This window comes from Peromyscus maniculatus, chromosome X (genome assembly GCF_049852395.1).
Source record: "Peromyscus maniculatus bairdii isolate BWxNUB_F1_BW_parent chromosome X, HU_Pman_BW_mat_3.1, whole genome shotgun sequence".
NCBI classification, from domain to species: Eukaryota; Metazoa; Chordata; class Mammalia; order Rodentia; family Cricetidae; genus Peromyscus; species Peromyscus maniculatus.
The window spans coordinates 3,006,472-3,027,159 of NC_134875.1; the positions used below are offsets into that span (position 1 = coordinate 3,006,472).

Sequence of the window (20,688 nt, forward strand, 5' to 3'; positions counted from 1 at the left end):
TATTTTGGTGACAGGGAACTGAATTGGTGCCTACGTGCACTCTCAAGTACAACCTTATAGGCGCCTGAGTCCACTCTCCTATTGTTCTTGCCTGAATCTCTGAGTTCTGTAAAATGTAGTTTCTTTTGGTATTGATATTTTGCTTTGTTCTGTTATGGTCATTTAGAATATAGGACACTTTATCTATGTTTATGATTCCTTTAGGTTTACCCTCTCTCTGTCTTAATGTGTGTTCACTTTTGCCATATGTCCATCAGGTGCAGTGTGTATTCTTGCCCTTCAGTTGGAATATTCTTTCATGTCCTTCTAATTAATAATGTTATTTATTTTCAGTTTTCCTCTGTTTATATTTAATCCAGATGACCTCTCTATTGGTGGGCCTGGGTTTTCAAATCACCCACTATCAGTGTAGTGGTTTTTAACTGTGGGTTTACCTTTTTCCATCAAATTGTGTGTACCTGTACTTGGTGCATATATTTTTAGGTTTGTGTTTTCCTCTCAACTTATTGTTCCATTGATGAGAATGAAGGAATCTTCTTTATCTCTCCTCTTCTGGGATAGAATTTTATTTTGTGTTATATTAAAATAGCCATACCTGTATTTTTCAGAGACAATAAAATAATGGCTCCTATTTTCCAATTCAATATATTTGTCTGCATCTTTTTCATGGGGAACTGAGACTATTAATAAAGAGAGTTGTTTTTTAAAGGAATTATGTATTAATTCCTTCATTTTGTATATTTGTGTTGTTTACTTTGACATATTTTGATTGACTGTCCTGTTATTATTTATGCTCCAACAGTGGCCTCTTTGATGTATTTATCCTTTATTTCTGATGAGAATATTCCTTTTAGTATCTTCTGTAGAGCTGGTTTAGTGTCCACACGTTCCTTTCGTCTCTTTTTATCATGAAAAAAATTAACTTTCCCTTTATTTTGATAGATAATTTTGCTGAGTATAATAGGTTTGGCAGTTGTGGTCTTGGTCTTGTAGAGCTTGTAATACGTCTGTGCAGGATCTTCTGGTTTTAAATATTTCTTTTAAATAATCAGATGTTATTCTGATAGGCCTGACCCTATAAGTGACTTTATTATTCTTTCTTTCATACCCTTTCTTTTGTCTGTGATTTTAGTGTTTTTACCATAATATACAATAGGGGGTTCTTTTCTTTTCTTGTCTATTTTATGTTCTGTAGGTTTCTTGTGTACCTACAAGATGTGTATCTCTTTTTCTAGATTTTAGAAATTTTCTTTTATGATTTTATTGAAAATATTTTCTATTGCTTTGGTGCAGAATGCCCTTAATTTGAAGATTTACTCCTTTCATGGTGTTTCATAATTCTTACATGTTCTACTAAGGAATGATCTAATTCCTCTACCTTGTCCTTTAGCTTGATACTCTTTTTCCTCATGTCTCATTCATTGATGAGGCTTTCCACCAAGCTATTAATTCATCTAATTGAGTTTTCAGTTTCAGTATCAATTCAGTTTGGTTTGTCTTCAGCACTAATATCTCTTTGCTGAAATCTATTTTCATATCTTTGATTGACTTCCTGATTGCATTCAGCTTTGTGTCTTTCTCTTGGAGTACATTAATGGTTTCTTTGAGTTATTTTAATATAGTTAAAATCATTCTTCTGAATTCTTTGTCTATAAGTTCTTACAAATTGTTCTTACTGAGACTCTTTACTATGAGATCAGTAATTTTTGGAGAAAGTGTGTTATCTTGGTATTTTTGTGTTGATTTGTTTTTGTGCTGGACTTGTGCATCTGGAGTTGGTTTGTTGGCTGAGTTTCTCTTTTTTATTTTTTAATTCACATTGTCCTTCTTCTTTCAGTGGTGGTGTTTACAATGTTCAGAAGAGGACTAATTCATAGTAATATTGAGGCGTGGTTTTCCTCTGTGACACTGATATTTAGGCCAGAGTCTCTATGTCTAGTCTTTCTTCTGTGTGTTGTAGAATCTGTCCTATGGGTCTTGCCCTGGGTCAGATCCGGTCCCTACCTTGGGTCTGCAGCTTCCTTTGAAGCAGCAGCAAGATGTGCATTCCCATCACATATGGGGGACTCCAGTCCTTATTCTGGGTCAACAGCTTCCTCTTCTGCTGGGAGATGTCAAGACCAACATTCACATTGGTTCTGGTATCCACCTTCTTCCAGTATGACCTCACCTAAATTAAACTAAGTGTTCAGCAACCCTATCCCCCAATAAGGTCACATTCTGAGGTAATAAGAGCCAGAAACTTCCTCTTAAGAGTGTGGATTTGTGGGAAATTGAATCCACAGCACCCAGGAATCCAGGACCATGGAGTCTCCATCAGATGACTGGCACAGAAGCCCATGCGTTTGGGTAAACACCCCTTTCTTGCGAGATGTTGCCTTGTTCATGAATGTTGGCTGACTCCTGAAGTACCACTCAACCCCACGAGCCAAAAGGGCAAGCCAGGCAGACCATGTAGGCTGGTAAGCTGAGCTAGAAGGAACAAGGGCCCTTGGGTTACATGTCCATGACTCCAGGCTGGACAATCAGGCTGCCACATCCATTTTTGCTGCTGTAACAAAATACCTAAGACAGATTAACTTACACTAAAAGTATAAATTTACCTCTTACAGTTTTGGGTTTTGGGTCACTCACTCCTGCTTAGTTTGAGAATCTATCCAGATGATCTTCAAGGCAAGCTCAATCCATCACTGATTCCCAGTGAGCTTGAAGCTAGCTAAATTGTATCATCATCTTATCTCTCTGGTGTCTTCATTCCCCACAGAGTCTCCTCACTCTCTCTGTGTCTGTGTGTGTGTGTGTGTGTGTGTGTGTGTGTGTGTGTGTGTGTGACCTTGTCTGTGTCTGTGTCTGTGTGTGTGTCCGTGTCTGTGTCTGTGTCTGTGTGTGTGTAATCTGACTAGGACTGCAGGAGTATAAGGCAGACCAAGCACATGAGCAAGTGCAGGAATGGTGGAGACAGTTACATGCAACGAGAGCAAGATACAATATTATAAACATATGAAAATGCACAAAAACGTGGTTATAATGAAATATATCATTTTATAAACTAAAATAATTAATTAAAACAGAAGTAAAGAGCAATACAAGGAAAAATTTCCCTATGGAACTGTGGACCAAACATACTGCTTTCTATGTTTCTTCCTTCCTCTATGCCTCCCTTTCTCCAATCTTATTCATTTATATTGAATTACAAGCTTCCTTCTGTTCGGTGAGCTAAAATTGAAAAAGAAAATGTGTGTTGCAAGTCCAAAGCACTTAAGAGGGGGTATGTCTTGTTCCTGAGATCTAAGGGCTCCTATGTTCCAAATAAATATATAGCCACAAGCTGGAGCTTCCATCAGCCTGGGAACGAAGATGAATGTGTTGGACAGAGGTTTGTGTTGATCAGGGATGAATATAATTAAAGGCAAAACTAATAATTCATGCTGTGGGATGTTCTGTATGTCCTGTGGGAGCCCTTCTTGGGTTCTTTGTGGCTTTACCCAGCAGGTCCGCATAGAGGATGATTAGGACCATGGGCCTGAGTGCAGGTGTCTGAAATGGTCTGCACTTGGCTGTGCTGGGGGATGGTCTGTATGTCAAGTTGTTCTGATTGATCAATAAATAAAACCTGATCGGCTGTGGCTAGGCAGGAAGGATAGGCGGGACTAACAGAGAGGAGAAATAAAAGGACAGGAAGGCAGAAGGACTGACTGCAGCCGCCGCCATGACCAGCATCATGTGAAGATGCTGGTAAGCCACCAGCCACGTGGCAAGGTATAGATTTATGGAAATGGATTAATTTAAGCTATAAGAACAGTTAGCAAGAAGCCTGCCACGGCCATACAGTTTGTAAGCAATATAAGTCTCTGTGTTTACTTGGTTGGGTCTGAGTGGCTGTGGGACTGCGGGTGACAAAGATTTGTCCTGACTGTGGGCAAGGCGGAAAACTCTAGCTACAAATTCATGTGACAATAAAGTTCTGAGATGAAAGACTATTCCCATACCCTGAAACACGGGCATCAGTTCTCATAAGCTTGTGGGTTTTGTTTTCACCATACCTTTGAGTGTCTCTAGATTAGTCTCTAGGTAAGTGTGGTTAATTAAAGCCATAATAGAAATTTGATTTTAGTTTAGGATTAATTTGTTTCTTTTCCTTTGAGAGGCATGGCATGTGGTGCTCAAAACTCCAGTCTCTGACAATAGATGGCCTGGGATTCTGTTCTAATATCTCTACTTGTTACTCTCTGGGACTTCTTAACATTCTTTGTAAGATGAGAACGGTGCTGGAATATTGTAACTTGAAAACTCAAAGGACATGAAGGAAAATGTCCTCATGGGACCCATAGTCATTCTCATTCTGCTCCCTCCTCCACAAACCATCAGTGTTTTCTTGTAGAATGTTTGAGATGTGTTACATTTGTTTGTGCTGTGGAACATTTGTTTAATGATACAAAGATGTGTTTCATTCATTTATGTTACATTTGTTTAACTCTGTGAAGCTGTGTTACCTTGCCTGTCTAAAACACCTCATGGTCTAATAAAGAACTGAATGACCAATAGTGATGCAAGAGAGAGGAGAGGCAGGGCAGGCAGGCAGGCAGGCAGGCAGAGAGAATAAAAAGAATGAGAAATCTCAGAGGGAAAAAAAGGAGCAGCAAGAACAAGAAGAGGAGGATGCTAGGGTCAGCCACCCATCTACACAGCAATCCACAGAATAAGAGTGAAAGTAAGATATACAGAAGTAAGAAAAGGAAAAAAGCCCAGAGGCAAATGGTAAAGAGGATAATTCCAGTTAGAAAAGCTGGCAAGAAACAAGCCAAGCTAAGGCTGGGCGTTTATAAGTAAGAATAATTTTCCATGTGTGATTTATTTGGGAGCTAGGTGGCAGGCCCCCCAAAAGAGTAAAAAAAAACAACAAACAACATTTTGGCATTCCAACGTGGGGCTAGGGTAAAAGAAAACCCAAAAACATTTTGGTGCCCAGCATGGGGCTCAAATATCTCTAGGGCCTGAGAAAGCTGAAAAGAAAAAGAAAAAGGACACAGCTCCTTAAAGAAGAGCTGTTGTTCAGCCACCAGTGGCTAAATAAAATGGTAAGTAAAAACCACTTGTGGCAGCACAGGCACAGGCTTCCGCAGCTAGGGAGGTTGAATGCAGTTTTCAGTAACAAACCTCTGATCAGGCTGTAAGATTTAGGCCTGGCTGTCAGGAACCTAGAAGCAGGCAGAGCCAGCCAAGAGAGCCATGTGGAAGATTCAGTTGTAGCTTAGCAGTTTAAAGTTTGCTTGTGTGGTCAAAAAAGGTCAAAAATGATATGCAGTAAAAGAGGTCCAGATGGAAAACAAAAAACAAAAAAACCTCTAAACAGGTTCAAGTGTGTTTTACAATGTGCATAGGCATAAGAAAGAAAAGAAAAGGGGTATAGTCCAGGAAAAAATATAGTTAAAAATAAAGTCTTTAGAGCCAGGCGGTGGTGGCACATGCCTTTAATCCTAGCACTTGGGAGGCAGAGCAGGCAGATCTCTGTGAGTTCGAGGCCAGCCTGGTCTACAAAGCGAGTTCCAGGAAAGGCGCAAAGCTACACAGAGAAACCCTGTCTCGAAAAACCAAAAACCAAAACAAACAAACAAAAAAGTCTTTAAAGAGAGAAGTAAAATAATGAAAAAGAATAAGCTACCACATAGAGATGGGAAATACACAGGGAGTCTGGATCCTGTATGTTATTGTGTTGATTTTGAATTTTCTGATTGTTGAGAAGCAAACAGCAGCTGCTGAGAGACATGGGATTGAAAGGACTGCTGAAATAATTCAGCCTAGATATTTTAAGAATGCCTTAACTTTAAAATGGAACTCAAAAAATATATTTGTTAAATGGAAATCAAAAATTCTTTGGAGTTTTGTTCCCATAGGAGACAAGAGGCTGTGGATTCCTTCAAGAATGGTATTGATCAGGTTTGATCAAGACAGACCTCCTTAACATTGACAGGCGATATCTATCAACAAAGGTTATAGCTAGTCTTTCCAGGACTTGGCCATTATCTCAAAATTTTCTCAGGTATCCCTAAAGATGCTTCTCCCACAGACAATCAGGAAGCAGTTCAGAGAACATATCACCCACATTCCCAAGAGCTGGCTTGTGGGAGGCTTTTGGTTATTTGGTGGGCTATGGATGTTTGTTATCATTTAGGTTAACATAGGAATGATAAGAAAGAAGAATAGATTACTGAATCTACTTTAAATAATAGGGTCAATTATTGAATCTACTATAAACTAAAATAAAAACTGTTTATTTCAAATATTTTGTATTTGTAAGGACTTTTGTATACTGATACAAATTTAAGGTAATTTTTGTTGCAACACACTGTATATATGTTTCTATTCTTGCTTAAAGGATTTTTGTGTAGTGATGTAAGTTTAAGGTTACTTTTGTTACAACATATGTATTTATGTTTCTACTCTTGTTTAAGGTATTATAGCTATGCAGTTCATTTAAAAATGTAAGGTAAAGTTCTAGCTTTGGAAAGCTATTATTATGAACTATTTAGGATAATCAAGAAACACAGGTCAGTAGTTAGTCATCTATAACAATCAAAATTATAGATGTGTTAGGTATATTTTCAAGATCATATATAGATATATTTTAGATAGACAAATAGTTTTCAAACACTTTAAAGACCTATAGAATATGACAGTTAAAATGTTTTGTTAACTTAGGGCTTTTCATGACAATGAGACGCATCTGCTCCTGGCAGCACCAATTTACTTCAGAGATGATAGGCACTGAAGAAACTCCTTATGAAGTTTGCTTTCACTGTGCCAAAGTTAACCACTGGACAACGAAACTGTTCTTGCCTTTGACTGATGACAATGTGCTGTGCAGACTGGACATGCAGGATCCACAGGAAAGTGACCGCTGAGCTTTGCCAAAACAAGGCAAGACAGTCCTTCAAGATTCCTGCTTCACAGAAGAGTCTGCCAGATATTCTGCAGGACACAGAGAAAAGTGACTGATGAACTTTGCCAATACAAGGCAGGACAGACCTTCAAATTTCCTGCTTCACTATCAAGTCTGCCAGATATTCTGGGCCTGTAGGCTGAATATGGATGTCCCAAAGTTGCAGAGGCACTTTGGGTGACTGTCTAGGCAGCCAAATGTCTCTGTTGTTAGGTAATATTACATCCTTCTGGGTCTTTGATGGAGCTGAAGACTAGATAGTTATAGTTGCAGTTTTCCTTAGTTATGATAGAAAGCAGATTAGGTGTAAAACTCTGGATTCACTAAGATAGGATAGATAACGTATTATGTTCTCTTAATATGCTAACTACAAATGGACAGAATATTGTAATTGTAACTCTTACTTGATAACTGTTTTTGTTGTGTACAGTTTTACTACGTTAAAGTTAAAACTTTTTATTTAGACAAAAAGGGGGGAGTGATGTAGAATATTATTTTAAGGTGTGTTATATTTGTTCTTGCTGTGGAACATTTGTTTAATGATGCAAAGATGTGTTGCATTCATTTATGTTGCATTTGTTTAACTCTGTGAAGCTGTGTTACTCTGCCTGTCTGAAACAACTGATGGTCTAATAAAGAGCTGAACAGCCAATAGCAAGGAAAGAGAAAGGATAGGTGGGACTGGCAAGCAGAGAGAATAAATAGAAGGAGAAATCTTGGAGGGAAAAAAAAGGGCAGCAAGAGAAGGAGAGGAAAACACCAGGGACCAGCCACCCAGCCACACAGCCAGCCATGGAGTAAGAGTGAAAGTAAGAGATACGGAAGTAAGAAAAGGAAAAAGCCCAGAGGCAAAAGGTAGATGGGATAATTTAAAGTAAAAAAAAAAAATGCTGGCAAGAAACAAGCTAAGCTAAGGTCGGGCATTTATAATTAACAGTAAGCCTCCATGTGATTTATTTGGGAGCTGGGTGGTGGGCACCCCAAAAGAGTAAAAAACAACTAATAACATTTTGGTGTTTCAACATGGGGCTAGACTAAAAGAAAACTCAACAACAGAGTTTGAATGTCCTTTCATCACACTCTGCCATCCTTCCTCCTCCTGTCCTGTAGCTATCCAGAAAGCTGTAGAAATCCCAGGAAGAACTTCACTTTTCCTGTAACCTGCGGCTAGTGGATGATTCTACCCACTTCTCCAAGGCCAGGAAGATAGTTCTCTCCTCCTATTTACCTGCTTTTATTTCCATCTCCCCTGCTTGTCCCCTTTCTATCCACAGTTCTAGGGTTTTGTCCCATCATCCTATTTGCCTCATTCTATACGTTCCCTAAATTATCTCATCTTGTTCTCACTATGACCTCTACCTTGGTTTAAAAGTCTCCACTTGCATGTCTACTTTTCTCTCTATCATTGGACCCCAGTTTTTAAGTCCACTGGAAATTATGTGGACTTAAATTATCCGCATTCTTCAGTGTAGCAAAAGGCAAACACCACCTCTGTCACTATTTTTGACATCTCTTTCTAAAAGTAAATATCACACTGAGCATGCCAACAGTCTTATCATTTCAACTGTAATCTCATCCAGTATATTAGTAATGAGCATCTACTGTGACATCACACTCTATCTAAGACAGCCCCATATATCTAGCTGCCTTTAATACCTCTGAACCTGGAAAAACAAATAACCCTGCTCCATGTACTAGGTGTTTTGTGAACAAGAAGGACAATATATAGCTAAGTACTTAGTACAATGGTGAGTAGCATCCTCAGGTTCAAACCAAACTAGTTCCAAGATATTTGTGGAAAGCACATTGCTGTGGGATGTTCTGTATGTCCTGTGGGAGCCCGTTCTGGGGTTCCTCGTGGCTTTACCCAGCAGGTCCGCATAGAGGATGATCAGGACCACGGGCCTGAGTGCAGGTGTCTGAGATGGTCTGCACTTGGCTGTACTGGGGGATGGTCTGTATGTCAAGTTGCTCTGATTGGTCAATAAATAAAACCTGATTGGCCGTGGCTAGGCAGGAAGTATAGGCGGGACTAACAGAGAGGAGAAATAAAAGAACAGAAAGGCAGGAGTCACTGCCTGCAGCAGCTGCCAGGACAAGGAAGATGTAAAGTACCTGTAAGCCACGAGCTACGTGACAAGGTATAGATTTATGGTAATGGGTTAATTTAAGATATAAGAACAGTTAGCAAGAAGCCTGCCACGGCCATACAGTTTGAAAGCAATATAAGTCTCCATGTTTACTTGGTTGGGTCTGAGCGGCCGTGGGACTGGTGGGTAACAAAGATTTGTCCTGACTGTGGGCAAGGCAGAAAAACTCTAGCTACAGCACATCTAAACTGAAGAGGTGATTGTGCTTTTCATGTTCTTATTCTCCAAATAATACAGTGCCACAACTGTGGTGGTATTGTGTTCCCCCAAATTATTGTGTGACTCTAATAAACTTATCTGGGGTCAGAGAACAGAACAGCCACTAGATACAGAGGCTAGAAAATGGTGGCAATCACACCTTTAATCCTAGCCTTCTGAAGGCATGGATCTCTGAGTTCAAGGCCACATTGGAAACATCCAGGCATGGTGACTCACGCCTTTAATCCCAGAAAGTGAGCCTTTAATCCCAGGGAGTGATGGCAGAAAGCAGAAAGATATTAAGACATGAAGACCAGAAACTAGAAGCTTTTAGCTGGTCAAGCTTTCAGGCTGTGAGTAGCAGTTCAGCTGAGATCCATTTGGATGAGGACTCAGAGGCTTCCAGTCTGAGGAAACAGGATCAGCTGAGGAATTGGCAAGGTGAGGAAGCTGTGGCTGGTTCTGCTTCTCTGATCTTCCAGCATTCACCCCAATACCTGGTTCTGGGTTTGATTTTATTAATAAGACCTTTTAAGGTTCATGCTACACACAACTGCATTGCATTGGGATGGTTTTAAATATACTGGAGGATGTGCACAGGTTCTATGTGAACACTATATTATTTTATATAAGGGACTTAGGTGTGTGTGTATTATGGAATCCAAAGAACCTGAGGAGCTACTACACTCTGAATAATGGGATGGTAGAAGTGGAAAATGCACAATGTGAGAGATCAGTAAATCAGAGAAAACTTCACAGAAGTCATAAGTGTTGTGGGAAACTTGATCATACTATGAACCCTGAGATTGCATTAATTAAATAAAATCAACCATGGGTCAAGAGGTGGATCCAGAAAATAGTTGAAGAAAGTAGGCATAGAGAGTAAGAGGGAGTTAGAAAAACAGAGAAACTTTTTTTTTTTTTTGGTTTGGGATGGTGGAAGAGAAAGGTTCTCTTTTCTGGAATGTTGGCTTAGGAGGAAGGTCAGCTGGTTACACCTTGGCCTCTCTGAGATAACATGTTTTTACCCCAGCATCCTTCCTCCAGAGTCTTTATTGGTAAAATCATAAGCTTGAGATTTAGTTTAAAAATAACACATAAGTATTTAATCTGTCTGGCCACAATGTACAAAGGAAGGTATCAGTAAAAGTGTGTGTGTTTGTGTGTGTAAACTAATTGCTTGTGAACTTTTGTGAAGGAACTGTATGTATGCATGTGTGAGATAATACATGGAAGTAAGTAGAGTATGCACATATGCATTGTTTGAGCACGTGTGTGTTAGTGCATGAATGGGTATACATACACGTGAATGAATATGAGTGCACATGTATATGTGTAAAAGTGCATGAGAGAGTACACAGTGTGTGAGATGTGTATATGAGAGTGGATTCATGTATGGGACAGGTTTGTATGGCAGGAATTTTATGTCAAACATATATGCATGTGAGCATGTGTGTTTGAAAGAGAGACTATATATAAATATAAGCTAATGTGTACATAAGTATGTGATAAATGATAGGCAGATGTTTGTGCATATATGCAGAAGTAGTTGTGAGTTCCCCAAAGCGGGGAGTTTGGAGTGTGTCAGGAGAACAATTTCAGGCAAACATATGTAACTTCGGGCTCTTTTTTTTTTTTTTTTCTTTCTTTCTTTCTTTCTTTCTTTCTTTCTTTCTTTCTTTCTTTCTTTCTTTCTTTCTTTCTTTCTTTCTTTCCTTCCTTCCTTCCTTCCTTCCTTCTCTCTCTCTCTCTCTCTCTCTCTCTCTCTCTCTCTCTCTCTCTCTTCTTCCTTTTTTCTTTTTGATACATGGTTTCTCTTTGTAGCCCTGACTGTCCTGCCTCTACCTCCTGGTTGCTGGGATTAAAGGCATGTGCCACCACCTCCCAGCTATGAGCTACCTTCTATTGGTGTTGTTGAACAACTTATCTTTCTCTGCCACCACTAGCTTCATGCCAGTATCATGGGTCTCATTGTATATTCCCACTGCCACATGTCAAGCCTTGCTCATTTTTCACTACCAAACAATGGTCTGATCAACTGGATCGCTGTAGTCAGAAGTTTTCCTGTGTCCTGGCCAGCCAGGACACAGAGGCTTATATTAATTATAACTGTTTGGCCTATTGCTCAGGCTCATTACTGACAAGCTCTTACACTTAAATTAACCCATAATCCTTATCTATGTTTAGCCATGTGACTTGGTACCTTTTCTCAGTTCTGCCTTATCATCTTGTATCCTCTGTGTCTGGCTGGCAACTCGCAGTCTCCTCTCTCTGGTACCCAACATGGGGCTAGAGTTTCCACCTAAAACCTGACAAATCTTAAGAAAAAAATCTTAAAATGGAGCTAAAAACAGCTTCCTAGTTGTGTCTCTCAGGCAAGCCATGAGCAAGTTTGCATGGCAAGTTTGTATGGCGAGTTTGCAGCAGCACCTGGGCTTGACCTACAGCATGGCGGGTTCCTGCTGAGGTAGGTACACAGAGGTGTCTCCAAGCCACACAATATGCTGTGTTGTGGATTTACCTTTTGCTAGTACAAAAAAAAGGGGGAGGTTGTTCTGGGCTACACGCTGCTTTAATGGAGGCATAGACCCACGGCTTCTGAGAGTTGATGGTACACATGGCCCAGAGCTAGAGGTAAATTACCTCTGCCATGTTGAAAAGCTGAAATGGGTGGAGTCAGCAGCCAAAGCTGCTGCTCTTTGTACTAGCCAGGCAGTTGAGCAGTTTAAAGTCTCTCCTGGTCAGAGAAGGATTATAGATTCACAATAAGGCAGATTCAGATGGAATAAGACTTTAAACAGATTACAATGTGTGTGAAAATGTATGTAGACTTGGAAGAGAGAAGAAAAGGAATATAGACAGTTATATAAAGAAATAGAAAGTTTTAAAAAATAAAGTCTTTAAAGAGAAAGTAAAAGTAATATAAAAATAAGCCACGTAAAGATGGAAATCACACAGAGTCTGGATTATATTGTCTTTGGGATTTTTAACTGCAGAAAGACATTTGATTGTAAAGGATGCTCAGTTAAACCAATATGTATATTTTAAAGGTATCTTGACTTCAAAATTTGGATCTAAGGTTATGTTGCTTTGGAAAGGAGGCTCTGCTTTTGTTTCCACAGGAAACAAGAGGCTATGGATTTGTTCCTAGTTAATATGGATCAGATTTGATCAAGCCAGATCTCCTGAACCTTAACAGATGGTACCTATCAACAAAGGTTATAGCCGGTCTTCCCAGAACTTGACCATTATCTCGAATTTTCTCAGGATCCCCATAAGACTACCAGCACCACCTATCAGCAGGAAGTATCCTAGAACACTATGCCCACATTCTCAAAGAATGGATTATAGATATTTGTCTTTGTTTAGAGACTGGTTACAAATTGTTATTCGTCATAGTCAATATCTTTCTGAAGAAAAAGGGGGATAGGATATAGATATGATAGGATGAAAGGATAGATCATTGAATCTACTTCTAAAGAGCAATAACTTGTGTAAAATGTTTTACATTGCTATAGATTTTAGTTTACAGATACAAATTTAAAGTTAATTTTGTTATACTGTATGTATACTTCCACTCTTGTTTAGAATATTTTGCTTGTGCAACTCATTTGAAACTATAGTGTATAGTTGAGAAATACAGATTAATAATTAGTCATCTATGATAATCAAACTTATAGTCATGTTAGCTAAGTTTTCTAGGTATACATAGACATAGTTCAATTAGGTAGGCAATCTTCAAACACTTCAAAGACCTACAGAATATGGCATTTAAAATGTTTTAAGAATTTTGACTTTCTGGACATTGAGACATGTCTGCTCCTGGCAGCACCAATCTACTTCAGAGAAGATAATGGGCATTGAAGAAACTCATTATGGAGTTGGCTTTCTTTGTGGCAAAATTAGCCACTGGGCAAAAAAAGTGCCCTTGTGTCGACTGGTGACAATATGTTGTATAAACCGGATGTGCAAGACCCATAGGGAGATGGCCACTGAAATTTGCAAAATGAGATGGTCCTTCAGGTTCCTGCTTTGCAGAGGAGACTGCCAAACATTCTACAGGACACAGGAAAAAGTGACTGAGAGACTAGACCTATGGGCTAAAGATGGATGCCCCAATGTTGCAGAGGAACTTTGGATGACTGTCCAGGCAGGCAGCTATCTCTGTCATTTCCAGAATTTTAGAAGTTGCTCACAATGCATTTCCTATTTAATTAGGTAAATATTATATCCTTCTGAGGTCTTTGATGTAGTTGAAGACTAGATAGTTATAAATTTCCTTGGTTAAGATAAAAGATAAATTAGATATGAAACTTTAGACTCACAAATATAGGATAGATAGAATATTTTCTTTAATTTTACCAAATACAAATAGACTAGATTGTGTAACTAATTCTTGCTTGATAACTGTTCTATTATATGTAATTTTACTATGTTAAAGTTAAAACCGTCCTTTTTTGATTAGACAGAAAAGGGGAAGTGCTGTGGAATGTCATTCTGTGTGCTGTGAATGTGTGTTGCTCTGATTGGTTGATAAATAAAATGCTGATTGGCCAGTAGCCAGGCAGGAAGTATAGGTGGGATAAGCAGAAGAGGAGAATTCTGGGAAGAGGAAGGGCAGAGTCAGGGGTCGCCAGCCAGACACAGAGGAAGCAAGATGACAAGGCAGAACTGAGAAAAGGTACCAAGCCACGTGGCTAAACATAGATCAGAATTATGGGTTAATTTAAGTGTAAGAGCTAGTCAGTAATAAGCCTCAGCTGATGACTGAGCAGTTATAATTAATATAAGCCTCTGTGTGTTTACTTGGGGGACATGAGTGGGAGAGATTTGTCCTGACCACTGGCTGGCTGGGACACAGGAAAACTTCCACCTACAGATCCTTGCTTCTCCTGTTTCTTTTGTCTGCCAGGCTTCTAAGGAACTTGCCTTCTAATCTCTGGGGAACATTTTGTAAAACATGAAGCAGATGATGCAGTAGTGTCAAGTTGCCATAAATGTTCTCGAATGCTTCTTCTATATTTCTGGCCTTGTAACTGACAATTAGTAGACTGTAGACAACCAGACTGAACTTAGCAAAGGTTGTCTGCTCAGTTACAACAAAGAAGAAAATGGAACATGAAGGGACCACATCGCTAAAAACATTGCGAGTGTGGGATTTTAACTGCTCACTAGCTAATAGGGCACAGACAGTGTCTCTCTTTTAGAAAGACAGAACATCTGGGAGGTGGAGATGCTCAGTCACAGCATTTATTTTTTTAAAGATTCATTCTGTCTTTGTTTTCTTTAGAACTGTGCACTTCATTGAAAAATTCAAAGTAAGTTTAGAGGAAGCTGAGCAAAGATTGATCAGGGAGTACCCTGTACTATCTTTGCAAAGTTCTAGAAATCCATTGTTTGAAAAAAAAACTTTTTTGAGGAAAATTTTTGCTACTAAAAGTGAATACATATATGCAATTAGTACAATGGCATTTTTCTAAATTTCATCAACCGCCATGCTTAATGCTATGTATAAAAATTCTTTCACTGTGTATCCTGTAGTTTTTTGGGGGTTTTGGTTTTTTGTTTTTTTACTCTTTGGGGGCCTGCCACCCAGCTAGCAAATAAATACACAGACACTTGTTCTTACTTACAAATGCCCGGCCTTAGCTTGGTTTGTTTCTAGCTAGCTTTTCTAACTTAAATTATCCTGTTTCTCTTCTTCTACATTTTGCCTTGGACTTTTTATCTTTTTTACTCTATATAACTTTCTTTCTTTCTTTCTTTCTTTCTTTCTTTCTTTCTTTCTTTCTTTCTTTCTTTCTTTCTTTCTTTCTTTCTTTCTTTCTTTCTTTCTTTCTTTCTTTCTTATGCCATGGCTGGCTGAGTGGCTAGGTGGCTAGTCCCTGGCATCCTCCTCTCCTCTTTTTCTCACTCCTTGCTCCTAGCTCTTCTCTTCTAGATTTCTCCTTCTATTTATTCTCTCTGCCAGACAGCCCTGCCTATCCTCTCCCCTGCCTAGCTATTGGCCACTCAGCTCTTTATTAGACCATTGGGTGTTTTAGGCAGGCAAAATAGAATTAAACACAGCTTCACAGAGTTAAACAAATGCAACATAAAGGAATGAAACACATCTTTGCATCGTTAAACAAATGTTCCACAGCATAAATGAATATTAACACATCTTAAACTAATATTCCACAACAGTATCCTGCTCATGCAATAGGTCAGTGGTGTGTGTGTATGTGTGTGTGTGTGTGTGTGTGTGTTAATTATACTGTTCTCACTGAAAAAATGGCTGAAGAGAAGTCACACATGCAGTCATTTGTCAATACTCACCATAGTTTGCCTGGGACAGAAATGGTTTCTTCTGGTTGTCCTTGAGTCCCATCTGACTTTGCCTTTTAGACTCTCCCAAGTGTCCTGCTTGGGGCAATATGCAGTCTGGTTACAACTAGGAGAACTGTGTTATAGAAGGTAACCAGCACATGTTTGGAAAAACAGAAAAACTCCCTCATAAAAGGGATGCAAATAAGGTAGGCTTGGGAAAAGTTAGTTAGCAGACAAAGTATTCTGTGTGTTTTGTTTTGTTTTTACATTCCAACCAAAGTGTCCCCTCCCTCCCCTCTTCCAAGTTCCTCCCCCACACCCCCATCCCACCCCTGTCCTGTCCACTCAGCCTCCACTGTTTCTCTTCAGATACAGGCGGGCCTCCCATGGACATCAACCAGCCATGGTATACCAAGTTGCAGTGAGACAAGGCCCCTCCTCGATTAAGGTTGGATGAGGCAATCTGGTAGGAGGAAAGGGTCCCAAAAGCAGGGAACACAGACTCAGAGACATCCCCTACTCTCATTGTTAGGAGTCTCACATGAAGACCAATATACACAACTGTCACATATATGCAGAGGGCCTAGGTCAGTCCCATGCAGGCTCCCTAGTTGTTGGTTCAGTAACTGTGAGCCCTATGAGCCCAGGTTAGTTAGTCCTGTGGGTTTTCTTGTGGTGCCCTTGACACCACTAGCTCCTACAATCCTTCCTCCCCCTCTTCAGCAGGATTCCCTGAGCTCTGCCTAATGTTTGGCTGTGGGTCTGCATTGGTTCCCATCAGTTGCTGGGTAGAGCCTCTCTGATGACAGGTGAGTTGGGCACCAATCTATGAGTACAGCAGAATATCATTAGGAATCATTTAATTGATTTTTTTTTTGCCATTCGTCTTTGGTTCTATCCTAGATCTTTGGGGTATCCCGCCTCTGGGTCCTGGCCCTCAGGGGTAAGCTCCCTCTCAGGGTATGTGTCTCCAGCTGTCCCAGTCATTATTTGGTCACTCCCACAATTTCTGCATCATCTTTATCCCAACACATGTTGTCGGCAGGACAGACTGTAGGTTGAAGGGCTTGTGGCTGAATTGGTGTCCCAGTCCCTCCCGGGGAAGTCTTACCTTGTTATAGGAGATGGCCAGTTCAGGCCCTATATTCCTTATTATTAAGAGTCTTAGCTAGGGTCACCCTCATTGATTCCTTGGAGTTTCTATTGCTCTAGGTTCCTAGTTCATCCCAGAGATGCCCCCAGAGACCTCAATTTAAAACCAGATACACTGAACTTGATAGAAGAGAAAGTGGAGAATAGCCTTGAGTACATTGGCACGAGACAACTTCCTGAACAGAACACCAGCAGCACAGGCACTAATATCAACAATTAATAAATGGGACCTCATGAAACTGAAAAGCTTCTATATAGCAAAGGACACTGTCAATAGGAAAAACTGTCAGCCCACAGAACAGGAAAAGATTTTCACCAACTCCACATCTGACAGAGGGCTAATATCCAAAATATATAAAGAACTCACGAAACCAGACAAAGCATTCTTATCTCCAGAGTCCACATCATATTGGGCAACAAGCTTGAAGTAGCAATGCCACAAGTGTCCACATTCCCACTATGACCAGCATTCACTGTGGCTATTGACAGGTCTACATTGATCTGACCTCCATTCCCACCATTCATACCATTTAGCACGTGCATTTACATGACCAAACAGAAATACACACACACACACACACACACACACACACACACACACACACACACACGCACGCACGCACGCGCGCACGCGCGCACACACACACACATGCACCACACTTGTTTATTCTTTCCTATATATTCACCCCATGCTCCCGTTTTTCTGTTTGCCTAGTTCTGTGAAGCCTTCATATATGCATATACAAATAAATATATGTATTTACCAACACCCTTAGTTGCTTGCTTCTCTTTCTCTCTGGTGTTATTGCTTGTCCTACATCATTGAACTGTAGACCAACCTACTTCCCAGTTGCTTTTCAAGAGGAATATCATTTGGAGTTATTGCTCTATAGAACAGGCTGGTGTTATATTCCTAACACTAAGAACCTCTGGTGAATTGCTGCAATCACACTCTTTCACACCTTATCCTCCCTTCAAACTTCAAATATCATGGCTGATAACTTTGCCTCACCAAGGAAACCGGTATGATCAACTGAGAAACACATCATCCTCCACTATCAAATCTACTCACTGCCCGTGTATGTCTCTACTACCTGCTCTAGCACAGAGACAATGGATAAACTTTCTCACATCCTACTGAAGATTAGCACATGCTGTTGCTCCATTGCCCATCCTCTCTCATCTCCTATAGGTAGATATCATGTACTTTCTGTTCCCATCCCTTTCTCAGCTGAAGTATCTCCTCTACATTTGATCTAGTCTCTCATCAACATACTCATGTGCTTTTATCTCACAACCTTAGAGATCCTTCTTTTGCGCTCATACTCTAGAAGCAGTCCTGGGTCCATGGTCCTGTACTAAGTTTATGTATATCACAATACCATGTTGTATACCAAAGTTTATATGATAGAAAAATCAGTGACTAAATTGATCACTGAATCATCTGAATGAACACCCCCACACCACACTGCTGTGGGATGGTCTGTATGTCAAATTACTCTGATTGGTCAATAAATAAAACACTGATTGGCCAGTGGCTAGGCAGGAAGTATAGGCGGGACTAACAGAGAGGAGAAAAGAAAGAACAGGAAGGCGGAAGGAGTCACTGCCAGCCACCGCCATGACAAGCAGCATTTGAAGATGCCGGTAAGCCATGAGCCACCTGGCAAGGTATAGATTTATGGAAATGGGTTGATTTAAGCTATAAGAACAGTTAGCAAGAAGCCTGCCACAGCCATACAGTTTGTAAGCAATATAAGTCTCTGTGTTTACTTGGTTGGGTCTGAGCGACTGTGGGACTGGTGGGTGACAAAGATTTGTCCTGACTGTGGGCAAGGCATGAAAACTCTAGCTACACTGCACTCATGCCTCCTCCCCATAATCCATATCATCCAGCTGAGCTCCCAAGAGTGTTAAAGGGGATCCATGAAGACAGATTAGGTACACAGAATCCTATGCCTCTGGAGTGGGTAGGACATACCAGGTTTTCCACATTGTATAACTGGAAAATCCAAGAACATAGGAGTAAAGGTGCTTGCCCACATTCCACATTGATGAGGTGACACAGCCAGGAGTTTGATATATTCAATGCCCTATTCCTTTAATATCACTCTCTGCCTTAAATTGTCATAGTGACTTCTTATCTGGTACTTGTGCTGTGTGTCCTCTGAACAGTAGTAACTTGTAGGATTAAATGTAAAAGATTTTGAGCAGTCTGGGTTATGATACCTAAGGAAAACCTAACCAAACCTTCTGACCATTGAGTCACATGTAACAGAGTCCATTTTTTCTATATAATTTACTTCCTATTCATCCAGGTTGCTTCAAATTTTCTATACATGTTTCCTGCTATTATTTGTGAAAGAAAAACAAGCTTCCTGGTCTAAAGGATTTATCCTGTCTCCTGCCAGTGTAACCCAAGGGATAGGCACGGAAGGATGATAGATAGGATGCCGTCCTAGCATCCCCATAGTGTCAACTCTACAGAGAGAGATTCTCTCATGGATCACATGGGCAGCAGCCTTTCGTGTATAAGGATTTATTTTTAACAAGTTATGACACTTTCATTGCTCCCAGAATCAGGAACTCCATGACTCAACAGCGGCAAACGTCTCAGTTTAAAAATGGCACTTGCTCCAGGGCTTGTGGTCTCTCTATATAAATTATACCATATCCCTACAGATTTCAAGCCAGGACCCAAAGACTACTTGCTCACACCACCTTCTCTCATTCATCATATGTATCTCACTAAAATTCTGTCTTGTAATCTTTGAGCAATCTTTCAAGTCCCCTCTTTGCTCTTTTGGTATGACCACACTCCAAGTTCACACAACCATCATCTCTGGCCTAAACTACTGGTTGCATTATATGCCTAATTCATGTTCCTGTGCCATTCTCTCTTCCTTAAAGTACTCAGATGTGCTGGCTAGTTTTTGTTTTGTTTTGGGTGTTTTTCTGGTCATCTTGACACAAGCTAGAATCATCTAGGAAGAGGGAAGCTCAACTGAGAAAATGTCTCCATCAGACTGGCCTATAGGCAAGCCTGTGGGACATTTTCTTATTTAATGATTAATTCGGGGAGGACCCAGCCCACTGGGGCCAGTGCCATCTCTGGGCTGGTAGTCCTGGATGGTATAAGAAGACAAGAGGAGCAAGCCATGAGAAGGAAAGCAGTAAGCAGCACCCTTCCATAACCTCTGTCCCAGTTCCTGCCCCCAGGTTCCTGCTTTGAATTCCTGCCCTGACTTCCCTCAGTGATGGACTATGTGCTTCCCCACCCAAGTACAATACCTTTCTGGGCCTCCTTTCTTCTCCTTGGTTTCCACCAGGGAGCTGAGTTTATGGATGACTCCAGCATGACATAGAACATAGATTAAGGAGGGCATAGGCATCTCAAAGTCAGACATGGCAAGGTTGCCTGTATTGGCAGATACTCTGAATGGGTGGACTTTTGAGAACAGAAGCCAGGATATCTGATATGCACAGATCTGCTCAAATTCTGTCTTAGTCCTCTACCCCTCTCTTCCTCTATTTTCAGCAGAAGCTGGCCATCTTGACCTTTATCCAGTGTTGAAGGATGTGCCATATATGAGACAAGCCTCCTGCCTGACAGCAGATCATTGTGATCATGGGAGTATACAGAGTATGACCACTTAGGGGATGCTACAAAAGCATGGCAATCTTACCTAGCATAGCACTGGCTACCCAACTGGACTTCATTGGAGCATGTGTTATATGAAACAGAACACTGAATAAAAGTCTTCTTGCTTCATACTTACTCTTCTGTGTAATTAGCATATGGAGGATGGGTGGCCAAACCTAGTTCATTGGGGCTGCTCAAGCCCAGGCTTTTACTACAAAAATTATGGAAATTAACTCTGGATTAAAAAATTAATAATAATAATAATAATAATACAGTAGAAAGCATAATGGACAAAT

The 20,688-nt window shown here is 40.3% G+C and overlaps 1 long non-coding RNA gene across 1 annotated transcript in view; it reads right to left on the reverse strand.

Moving 5' to 3' along the window:
- Positions 1 to 6,705: 6,705 nt before the first annotated feature.
- Positions 6,706 to 20,688, reverse strand: part of LOC143271038 (uncharacterized) — a 28,067-nt gene continuing 14,084 nt past the window's right edge. Inside the window, exons 3-4 of the long non-coding RNA XR_013048300.1 lie at positions 15,607 to 15,730; positions 6,706 to 6,969 (exon numbers count right to left, since the gene is read on the reverse strand). This is a non-coding gene — a long non-coding RNA (uncharacterized LOC143271038). The remainder of the gene's footprint in view (positions 6,970 to 15,606; positions 15,731 to 20,688) is intronic.